Source organism: Octodon degus, unplaced genomic scaffold (genome assembly GCF_000260255.1).
Source record: "Octodon degus isolate 3935 unplaced genomic scaffold, OctDeg1.0 scaffold00245, whole genome shotgun sequence".
NCBI classification, from domain to species: Eukaryota; Metazoa; Chordata; class Mammalia; order Rodentia; family Octodontidae; genus Octodon; species Octodon degus.
Genome location: NW_004524821.1, coordinates 2,044,224 through 2,056,579, shown reverse-complemented (window position 1 = coordinate 2,056,579; position 12,356 = coordinate 2,044,224). Strand labels below are relative to the sequence as shown.

The following is a 12,356-nucleotide window of genomic DNA, read 5'->3' as shown; positions in this document are numbered from 1 at the left end:
CTGTCTCTTGCTTTCATTCACCACCCCCTTCTTCTTGAACATCCACCTACCCGAGAGACATCTTAGCAGTAACTGGCACGTCATGACAAGCAGCCCATATTCAGAATACCACAATGACAGGCACTCCCAACATGAAACCACTATTACAAATTACCATCTGCAGTGCAGTAGCTTAGTTCACAGATATACAAGCAGGTTTTGAAGAAGACAGGTTGGGAATCAAGAATCTCTGTGGTTATTTTATGTTCTAAGTGACTTTTAGATATTCAGCGAGGATAAATAGGTATAATCTTAAAGTTAGATTTTGTGAGAAAGTTCATAGGCTTTGGAATAAGAAGATCTGGTTTCTATCTTGGGTCTACCACCTGCAAGTGGTATGCTGTTATACAAGTGGTATGCTCTTGGTAGAAAGAAGGGAAAGTACATGTGATAAACGGCAGGGTACTTAGTGTCTCAACAATGGGACAATGTGTACACTTAGTGTGTGAAATCAGCCTAAGGCTTATCTGAAAATTGAAGCTAATAATAAATATTTTCTTAGACAATAATATACAAGGAATGGAAACTTGTGGTTATTTCCATGAAAATACAGGACAGCTATCTTTGGCATAATATCACTAACAACAAATTAAATAAAACCAAATGTATTTGAAAAAAAGACCAAGAGTATTCTGGGGTCTTAGGAAAACTAGTATGTAAAATCAGTGTTCTGGACTATCCCAAACTAAAATGTGCAGAGAAATCAGGACAGGAAGGAATACATTTCTAGTCTTCATGGTCTAGTGAACCACATGCGACACAGTAAAACGAACAGTGAACCAGGCGAGAACAAGCAGTACTGTTTCTGAAACTATACTATTATATCACTTTGGCAAACTTCTCATTGCTCCACTTCTATGGTCTATCGTTCCTTTAACAGGCATTTTTTAGAGTAAGAATAGTTATCTGTATAACCATAATGAATTTATAATGCTTGGTTATAAATGTTTCTATAAAACTAGAGGTGCATTTTGGGTGGATGCTACTACACAAAATATAACGGCAATCCCATACTCTGATTTTTCTATACCTAGGTTTTTGGGAGCTTGGTTTAGCCTAGGGTGGGGGTGGTGTTTGTCTTGAAGAGGCTAATTTTGGCAGTAATAAAAGTTCACATATAATTAAGAACAACCAACAATATAGATGAACTGTTAGTTAATTTAATCAAGCATAAAAAGGAAAAATAAAAAGTGTTAAAACAAGAAGCAACAATGGGCAAAATGAGTCAATCAAAAACTAAAAACTCAAAGGAGACCACTTTGCCCTTTCTGTCCAATTAAATTTGAAAATCTAGATGGAATGGGTAACTGCCTAGAGAAATGGAAACACATCGATTTTGATGGAAAAAATAGCAAAAGTTATGACATAACTAAATTTTTTTTTTGGAACTGGGGATTGAACTCAGCCCCTTGAGCTTGCTAGGCAAGTGCTTATTCTAACTGAGCCATCTCCCCAGTCCTGACATAACTAAATTATAACAAAGAATCAGACCCACACAATTTTACAGGAGGAATTTTAAGCATATAGGACTAATTATAATGGAATATACAGAGAGAAAGTTATCCAAGAACTCTTCCAAAACCAAGTAGCAGGCCAAATGGTTTCATGGGGAAATTTTACCAGGATGTCACAGAGATTACATGGTATCAGTGTTATTTACATTCTTTCAGAGGACAGAAAATGAAAGAGACCTTCTAAATCCATTTTATGAAGTGAAGGCAACAATGAAACACTGATAATGTATCTGAAAAAGAGCAGAAACCAAGAAAATTATAAATATTACTTGTGAATACTGGTGCAAAATGATAAAACATGAGTAATCAGATTCTATTATAAAATTAAGAAAACTGCACATTATTGAGTATACTGAAAAATATGAATGACAGGCTAAACTATTATAAATTATATCTATGGTACAGAAAGCATATAATAGAGCAAACACGGCAAAGTATTGATAATTGGTAAATTTTGTAGAGTCTCTATATTATTTTTGTAGCTTTCTATGCATTTTAAATTATTTTTTAAAAATATTTAAGACAGAGGCCATGACCAAGCTGAGTTTCTACAAAGAGTGCAAAAACAGTGCAATACTGGGGAATCAGTTAGTAAGTCATATTAATAGACCTAAGGAGAGAAATTACATGATGACCCACCCCACAAGTACTGAACACACTTCTGGCAAAATTTAATACTTAAAAACTACAAATAATTGGCTACTTGCTTAACATGATAAAACATGTATACCTAAACTCTAAAGGCAGTTGGGCATGGTGGTGCATAACTGTAATCCTTGCACTTGGAAGGCTGAGGCAGGAGGATCACTAAGGGTATGAGGCCAGTCTGGAGTACATAGTGAGTTCAAAGCTAGCCTGAATTAGTGAGACCCTGTCTCAACCACCCACCGAAACAACCCCCTCAAACCCCAACAACAGCAACAAAAACTAAAAATCCAACACCTTTTTTTTTTTCAAAAAAGAAATTTAATTTATGAAAATATAACTTCAGAAGATAATAGTAGCGGAAGACTAACTCTATGCAGGCATATTTTAGTGACTTGTCATCTTCCTGGTTAAGGAGTTCCTGTGACTGATGACTGATACTTTATAGATGCTTTTCATCTCCTAAGAGTTTCTGCTTTAAACAGATCCAGAAGGCTAGGAAAGTTATATATTTGCTTTGTGTTTGTTTCTTACTTCTGAAGATCTGAATAATCTTGATAAAGGTACTTCAAATTAGAAAAGAATGTGCTATATTCCTGAGGGAAGACTTTGTCTCCTAAAAGTTCATCTTAATTTGTTCGTAGCTGTTTCACCATCATTCTAATGAAAGCAGTTCAAAGATTTCAATAGAATGCTAGCTTTTCTTTTTGATACTTAAAATTATCTTAGTATCCTTCCCCCCCAATTTTTCAATATATGGGCTTATTTTTAGCATGTTGATTATTTCTTCTTTAAAATAGAAGTTGATGGTTTTCTTACAAATTCTGGATTCTTTGTTTACATGTAGGAAGAAACTAAAATGCAGGAAAATAGTAAATACATATGTCATTAGTTTCCTTCCTTTTAGACGGCAAATATGTGTACTATGAGGAATATCTAAACTGCAATTTCACTTTTCGATTTCTTCTTTTCCCATGAGGCATTTTCATTTTTTTTTTCTGAGCTTTGTATACATCAGAGTCTCAATAAATATGAGACACTAAAAGAAATATCTTATTAGAGAACATAAGAGGCATTTCCACAAAGGCTAGGAATAAGCTAAGGGAACCTACTATCTTTACTAATTTTTAACACTGTATTGGAAGTATTAGTCAACATATTTTGATAAAAGAAAACAAGAAGGAGGTTAAGAATGAAGTAAAAGACAATTACTATTTGTAGATGACATGGTATATACCTGGAAAACTGCAGATATGTACTATATAAGTGGGCAGACATGGCTACTGAGAAACACAGAATATGACTTGTTCTGATTGAGATGTACCTTACATAAGAAATACACTGGAATTTGAACTTATTTAAAAAATGTAAAATGTTTCACTAATATTTTATATCAATTACGTATTAAGATGGCAGTATTTTGAATATTATGCATTAAATATACCACTAAATTAATTTTGCCTGTTTCTTTTTAAAATGTGACTTCAATAAAATTTTTATTTACATGTGAGGCTTGAAATATATATATATTTCAGGTAGTTTTATGTATATATATATATTTTTTTAATGTATTTGGTTGTCACAGGATCTTACTATGCAGCTTGGATTCATAGTGATCCTCCTGTTTTCAGCCTTCTCAGCACTGGTATTACAGGCTTATGCCACCATGCTCAGAGTCTGTGGCCAGCTCAGCCTGCTCTGGTGGCGGGGCTAGTGCAACATGTGTTGTCAGGGATGGAACTGCAATCCCTGTGCTTTGCCTAAGCTTGCCTAAGCTGGTGCTTTAGTCTGCTGAGCTATCTCACTGGGCCTTGAATTATATTTCTGTAAAATCAGTGTTAAAATTACAGAATAAGTGATAAAACTACCTGAAATAGCAAAAGAATTTAACAAGGAAACAACATATGAGACACAAACTCAACAGCCTCCACAAAAATGGCCTAAGAAGGCACAATGGAAGGGGAACCTCTGTTTAGGATAGTATCAAGACAAATGAAATGCTAGGAATCAAGCTACCAACAAATGTACAAAATCCATGGAAGGATAATTATAAAACACTCCCAAAAGACATACAAGTAGACCTGAACAAATAAAAACATATATTTTGTCCTTATTCTAATATTCTTCAACATCATCAAGTTGTTGCTGTAAGATAATTTACAAATTTAATATTACATCAATACAAAGACCAAGAAGATTTCCTCATACCGCTGATAGATAAATTGACATCAAAGTTCATTTAAAAAATGGCATGGGTTTAAATCCCTAGCAGTGAAAAAAGTTTTTTTAAAAAATAGACCCGTGAGAAGCATTTAGAAAACAACAAAAAATAAGACCTCGAAGAGGTAAGTACTGGATATAACATATGGTACTGGTGCATAAATGGATAGCTATGCCAACAAAATAGCAAAAATAAGCCCAACTGTATACATGTATCTGGCATGACACAGTTGATATCTATGGGCAAAGATAGACATATTTGGGGAGGATAGGGAATCAAATTAAGGGCTTTGTGCTTGCCAAGTAGGCACTGTGCCTGCTGAGATACATCTCCAGACCAAGATGGACATTTTAATTAAAGATGGTGGAACAACTGTTAGACACTGAAAAAAACATTATATCTATTTTTCATATCATGTACAAGAAAAAACTCTAAATAGGTCAACAATCTAAATACATACACATAAAAACTACCCAAGTATTACAAGAAAATGTAGGTGAATCCCTATTATAAAAAGTTGATAAATTTAACTAGAGAATAAAATAAAAATGCTTGCACAGCAAATAGGCAAATATATTAAAAATACCAACAAAGTAAACACTGGGAGAAAATACAATATTTTCAATAAAAAGGTTAATATACCTAAACATATAGGTCCTTTTTAAGTTGAGGAGGAAAAAGATCTAGAGGTAAATTGGCAAAACACAGAAAAAGACAATTCACATACACACACAAAATATGTGTAAGATGGCCCTTACACATATGAAAAGATGTTAAATTTCACTCATAAAAAGAGAAATGAAAATTAAAATTGAGAAATCATCCTGTGCTGCTGCTGGTCCAGATGGGCTTCTATCCTTTCAGTCCATTAAATTCTTAATAAATTGCATTCTTTGTTAAAAAAAAAAAAACCCTGAGAAGCCATTTCTCACTCATATTGACAAAAAATTCAACTGCTTCATAGTATACAACCGGCAAGTCAATAGGAAAACAAGCATTGCTACATTGTTGGTGAGCATAAAAACTAGTATCATCTTTATGGAGAGGAATTTGGCAATATACAATAAAATTATTGCTCTTGGGCCTAACAATACCTTCTAGAAATTTATCCTCATGATATATTTCCAAATATGAAAAAATATATATACAAGTTTATTAACAACATTATTTATAATTATAAAATACCAGGTATTACCTGATGTCCCAAACAGAAGATTGGCTAGCTAAATTATGATTATGTAAAAATCTGCAAAGGCAATGGCATATTTTGTAGCTTAGAATGAGGAAGATCTTTATATGAGTTCACAATAAAGAGACTCCTACAGTATACTGTTAAGTGAGAAAAGAAAGCAAACTGTAAAAGAAAATAGGAAATTGTTTAAGAAAGAAAGGTAGGAAAATATACATACATCAGCTTTCTTTTGTAAAATGAAACAGTGGAAGGATAAGCAAGAAAATTACAAAAGTCATTACTTAAAAGAGTAATGGTGGTTAAGGGAGTATGGTAGAAAGGAGAAAGGACATTTCTCTCAGTACATTTTTTTGACTCTTGAAGCAAGTTAACATTCTACAAAATAATAAAGTTAAATCAAGAAAGGCAAAAATAAAATATAAATATGAACATATGAATCCAACTGTATTTTACAGAATAACAACACTGAGGAAAAAGTAATTTATTTATATTTTGAATACAGTTCTTTGCATATCCTCTATCTATGGAGAGTAAAATGTAAACAAATCTTGAATTCTTCCTTGCAGGTATTTTTTTCTATGTTTTAAGTCTAGTAAAAAACTACTGTGTATGTATCATAGGGCTGATGTTAGTGGGAATCAAGGTTCTTACCATAGAAAAAGAAAGATTCCAAAATATCCTAACACTATAAATGTTGACAGTGTTCCAAGATAGTCTTGGAAAGCTTTTCTTCTCTATCCATACACAGACTCTTCAGACCAGTGGTTCTCCAACTTCTGCCAGCATCAGTATCACCTATAGGGCTTATTAAACTTCAGGTTTCTGGGCCTCAGGTTCTGAGTTTCTCACTCTGTAGGTTTGTGGATATGCTTTGCTAACAAGATCCTGGATGATACTAATGGTACTCTAGGGACTGCATTCTTTTAACTGTTTAGTACAGGGTCTACAAGGTCTCACTACATAGATCGGAATCGTAACGATCCTCTTGTTTTTTAGGCTCCCAAGCACTGGGATTACAGGTGCATGCCACCACACCCAGTGTCAATCGCTGTCTCAGTGCTCCTGGGGGGAGGGGCCGGCACGGCATACCGAGGATCGAACCCTGGTCCCTGTGTCTGCCTAAACAGGTGCTTCAGCCTGCTGAGCTGTCTGCTGGCCCTGGACTGCATTTTTGAAACATAAATCCGTATGCCTACTCACTCTCCATCATCTGTAACTGCAAAATACATCCAGAATCAGATTATTTCCCATCACTCTCTCCCTTACTTTCTTGATGATTTAAGTCATCATTATCTCTAACCTGAATTAGTGCACTAGTCTTTTATTTGTATTTTTTTAATTAATTTTATTGAGAAACACACAGCAATGAGACAGTTTCAAAACAGGTTAGTAGGTCAGTTACAATAATTCATACATTGTGTATTATCTTCATAGAGTTATTCATAGTACAAGATGAAGATATGATATCCTGTCCAAACGCTAATCTTTCCTCTCACTGAACTAAGAGAAAGTAGCTGTATATCTATGCTATTTTGTGTGTGTGTGTATATATATATATATATATATATATATATATATATATTTCACTACAAAATGGTCCTTCATTTATATCCATCCCCCTTTTTTGTTTAGTTTTGTCAGGCATGTGTATTCCATTGCCATTTATTTATTTATTTATTTTCGGAACCGGGGATTGAACTCAGGCCCTTGCGCTTGCCAGGGAAGCGCTTATTCCACTGAGCCATCTCCCCAGCCCCCAAAATTATTATTATTATTATTATTTATTTATTTTTTGCGCGGAACCGGGGATTGAACTCAGGCCCTTGCACTTGCCAGAGAAGTGCTTATTCCACTGAGCCATCTCCCCGGCCCTCCATTGCCATTTAGATATTGTAGGTGCATGAATTCAGCAAAATAATCCAATATAGTCCAGTAGTCCATAATAGTAGTGGGTTATCTGTAGGACTGGCAATGTCAGAAATTGTTGACTTGAATCTTTTACAGCTCAGCATACTAATATGGCTTTACTTTTTTTTTTTTTTGGTGGAGCCAGGGATTGAACTCAGGCCCTTGTGCTTGCCAGGGAAGCGCTTATTCCACTGAGCCATCTCCCCAGCCCCATGGCTTTACTTTTTATACCTCTTTTTTATACTTTTCTGCTGGATGGTTAAGACCAAGATAAAGCAAGACCTATATACCAAGAAATATAACTTTTGTATCTGACAAGGTCAGTCAAGTACCCTCAGGATTTATCCTGTAACCCTGTACCGCAGCTTTTAGATCCTTTGTCAGTGTCAGCCATGTGGATGAATCACAGCCATTGCTTGACCAATTTGCACTCTGTGAAAGCCTGAGAGAATGTTTTCTCTCTAGGTAACTCCTTAGGCAGTGGAGTAGTCTTTTAAATGTTTGTCTCTGCTCCTCTAATTTCAGTATAGCTACTACTGTCTTTTAAACATGCCTCAGATCTCATTATTCCTCTTCTCAAAATCTCTGACACCTTTCCATTCACCCATAGTTAATGCCAAGATCCTACACGAACCTACTGAAGTCTACATTACTTTGATCCTCATTATTCTTCTTGATCTAATTTCCTGCCAGGCTCCTTAGGTTACTTTTAACAAGAGTGTCCTTTATGCTGTATACATTAAGCTAGTGATTTTGGTCTCAGGAGCATTTTCTACTCTAAAAACTTACTGAGGACCACAAATAGCCTTTGGTTTGTGTGGGTTACATCTATATCACAAATTAAAATTGAGAAATAAAAAATTAATTTTAAATTAGCAAAACATATTAATAATCTTTTGAAAATTACCATATTTTCCCAATAAAAAAAATAGTGGGACTGGGGATTTGGCTCAGTGGTAGAATGCTTGTCTAGCAAGCTAGAAGCCCTGGGTTCGGTCCATAGCACCAAAACCAAAAAATAAATCCCACCCCCAAAAGAAAGAAATAGACAAGGATGTCATTATTTTAAATTTTTGCAAATTTGTTTAATGCCTGACCTAAGAGAAGATAAATAGATTTTTCTATTTACTTTTACATACAACCTGTTACCATATGTTATTTTGGATAAGGTATATGAAGGAAATCCATATTTCTGGAGGTATTTATAAAAGAGGGAGTGGAAAAATATTTCAAGGGGCTGGGGAGATGGCTCAGTGGAATAAGTGCTTCTCTGGCAAGCTCAAGGGCCTGAGTTCAATCCCTGGTTCAAAAAAAAAATTTTTTTTTTCCAAGTAATTCTGGATATTTACCCTTGGTACTATATCAAACCTCAATGAGTGGTAGTTTCCTCAATGTTAATTGAAATGTGGAATCTGAAATTATAGCCAAATTTTTTTCCATACTTTGTTAATAAAATCCATTGGTCGACCTTGAACTTTGAGTGAATTTTCATTCATGTTTGATTTTGTAACATCATGACTTGGTCAACTAGAATACATTGTTTCACTGAGTTACACAGATTCTCTAAAAAAAAGTGGTCAGTTCACATGAATGCTCTGCTCTACAAATGCTTTTTGTTGATTCAAACAGAAAACTTCAGTAGCAGAAGAAATGCTTGCATCACACAGAACATTAGCTATCACACAGAATGTTAACAAGTATAACTGGGTGTGGCGGCACACACTTGCAATCCCAGCACGCTGGAGGCTGAGGCAGGAAGATCATCAAGAGTTTGAGGCCAGCCTGAGTTACACAGTGAAACCTTGTCTCAAAAACATACAGGGGCCGGGGAGATGGCTCAGCGGAGTAAGTGCTTCCCTGGCAAGAGGAAGGGCCTGAGTTCAATCCCCGGTTCCAGAAAAAAAAAACCCCAAAAACAAAAACCAACATGTGTATGTAAAGATTGAAGTTTAATAAAAATTAATACATTTTGCTGCTTTATCAAGTCTTCTCCTTTTACTTCTCCTCCTCATTCTTTTTTGTTTGGTTCCTCAGCAACATATAGTGGTGAAACACATCATTATCCTTACAATTTGATGCTGCTGCCTTGATTCATGCCAAAGCCCTAGAAGTCTTACTCATCCTTCCTTGTGCACCATCAGTGCAATATCAACCCAACAAAAAAGGTAAATGTAGTTAACGTTATTTTGGCAGTAGTTTGATCTTGAAGTTTCTTGGAAAGGTCCTTGAGGATCACAAAGGCCCAAGAAGCGCTGTTTGAAAACTGTCACACCGAGTACCCTATTGCTTTGTGCACTTAAACTTGCAACTCCCTTTGTCAGGGAAGAAGTTACTTTTCTAAGAGATCTGTATCTCTACTCAAACAGTACTTTTGGCAATGCTTTCCCTGATCATCCTATGTAACACAATAGCTTCCCGCTCTACTCCCATTCTCTATCACCCACTTCCATTATACTCTGCTTTATTTTTCCCCAGAGAAATTAACAATATTTGTTTGCTTGTGTATTCTGTATCTCCCAATTAGAACATAATTGTCTAAGGACAGACATAACTTCCAATCTCTACCTCCTCGAATTATACTCTACCCATGGTAAGTATTCAGTAATGTTAATTGCATGAATGAATGTAACCCATAATCTAGCATTTGATTTTAGGATTCTGCTTAGCTTTCTCTGCTTTTTCAGTGCCTTGTGCCTTATTTTTCCACTAGATTTATACTTTCAGAAGACAAGCTAATCTACATTCCGTGTACTTCCCACAGCTTCAGGTACAGGCCTTGAACATACTATGTGCCTCTGGCTAAAGTGGAACAACTAACTTAAGTCTTTAGAGTACAATCAAGTCAGTATCCTGTTTTTCTTTTCCCCTTTTTCACTTAGACTTTTCCCAGTAATAATTAGTGTGAAAAACCCTAATGTTTTTACTACACAGCAGATAATTTGGGCATTATGTGGGATCAATTACTACTGGGATTACACATTATTACCAGCAATCTCTAGCTTTTGAAAGTGGCTCAAAGAAATGCCAGTTATTCACATGCTAATTTTTAATTACTTTGGATACTTTTAATTCTGCTCCAACACTGGCGGTATATAATATGATTTGGTATCAGGTGAAGTGTATCTTCCCTAAAACAATGAATGGTAATTATTTTAGTGTCTTTGGAATAAAGGTATTATCTAGAAATCAAGTTAGCCTGTCAGAAGCTGGTTCACTGTATTTTGGCTTTAAGGGTGGAGGAAATTCTGTGTTTCACTGCAAATTCATCTAGACAGCTGGTCTTGATTTGAAACTGTGCTGGCTGATTCAGACTTAGCTTCCTGGTTTTAACACATGTCCATGTTTAGATGTGGTACATTCTGCTGATAGCATGGTCTACCTCCAACTCAGTATTTACTTTATTTGCTTAGTTTGACATCAAATCCATGGTTTCTCTGAACTTGATGTTCACATGCTTCCAGTTCTAGGCATCTCTAACACTTAAAGGTCAATGGGCTGTAGCAAAAAACAAACAACAACAAAACCAGGCTTTTCCAGAGAAACTGTCCCTGAATGCTTTAAAGTTATTTATTTCATTTTAACTCCACTGTGACTATCTTAATTCAGATCAACATCTTTTGCCTTAAGCACTGAAATACTGAACTGATGTTTCCCTGCTTCTAACTTATTCCCACCTATCATTACCTTTAGGAATCATCTGACAGTTAATAAAAGTCTGTCTGAAATACAAAGATGATTGTGTCATTCCTTTGGTTACAATCTTTCATGTCTCTTCTTTTTTTCTGGGAAAAGTCCCTCTGCTCAAGCTCTGCTTATTTCGCTGTCTCCTCAGATTAGTTTCCTCACATTTCCCTTGTGTTTCAGCTTTCAGAGTCTTTCCTTTTTCTTAGCATTTTCTTAGCTTGTGCCTTCACCAATTAGTCCCTGAGGAATCCCTTTTCTATCTGGCTACCAACTTTAGGCATCCTTCATGAAATGACACAAATCCAAGAAGTTTTATCCAACCTCCCCTTTTCCTCTTTTACTAGGGGTGGTGATAGTGCCTGGACTGAGCCCAGGGCATTTACAGTGAGCTATATCCCCAGTCTTTTTCAATTTTGAGATAGGGTCTTTGATCAGTCTGGGCATGAACCTGCAATCCTCCTGCTTTAGCTTTCCAAAGTGCTGGGATTACAGACATGTACCTGGCTTCCCTCTTTTCAGCTATTTAGTTCATGTAACAGCAAACTATATTATTTTGAACCTCATATAGTTATATATTTCTGAGTAACTGTTTAATATTTCAATATATTTTGACAATCATTTTATGAAAGCATCCTTTTATAATATAAACTTTTAATACTAACCACGAAAGATTTACTTACTACTATATAAACAATACACATCATCTGACAGTTAAGAAAAACAAAATCTAAGGAGGAGATTTATTGGGCCTTAACTTCCTTAATGGAAGATTAGAAATTGACACTTTTTAAGAGAGTTTATGAGTAGGTGCTATTATTATCCCTACTTAACTGCTAAAGAAACTAAGGGTAAGGGAGATTAAATAATTTGTTAAGTCACAATGTTAGCACAATTCTAAAAAGTTCATTCCATTTGAATGCTTTGTGGGGATCTATAGTTCTAAAAAATATGTCAAATCTAAATAGGATACAGCAAAAGACAAATCAACAATAATTCTTTCTTCCTCATATTTATATTTCATGTCTCCTAATAGAACTAAATCTATTTTACTTGCTAATACACATGAGAAAGAAAGTAAGTATTTTTTATTGAATTTACTGACTTTTGTAAATACAGAGAGCCAGTTGTCAATTACAAATGTTACTAGGAAATG

At 35.1% G+C, this 12,356-nt stretch overlaps 1 protein-coding gene across 10 annotated transcripts in view; it reads right to left on the bottom strand.

Moving 5' to 3' along the window:
• Positions 1–12,356, bottom strand: part of Scmh1 (Scm polycomb group protein homolog 1) — a 178,450-nt gene that overhangs the window by 61,581 nt on the left and 104,513 nt on the right. The window lies entirely within an intron of this gene.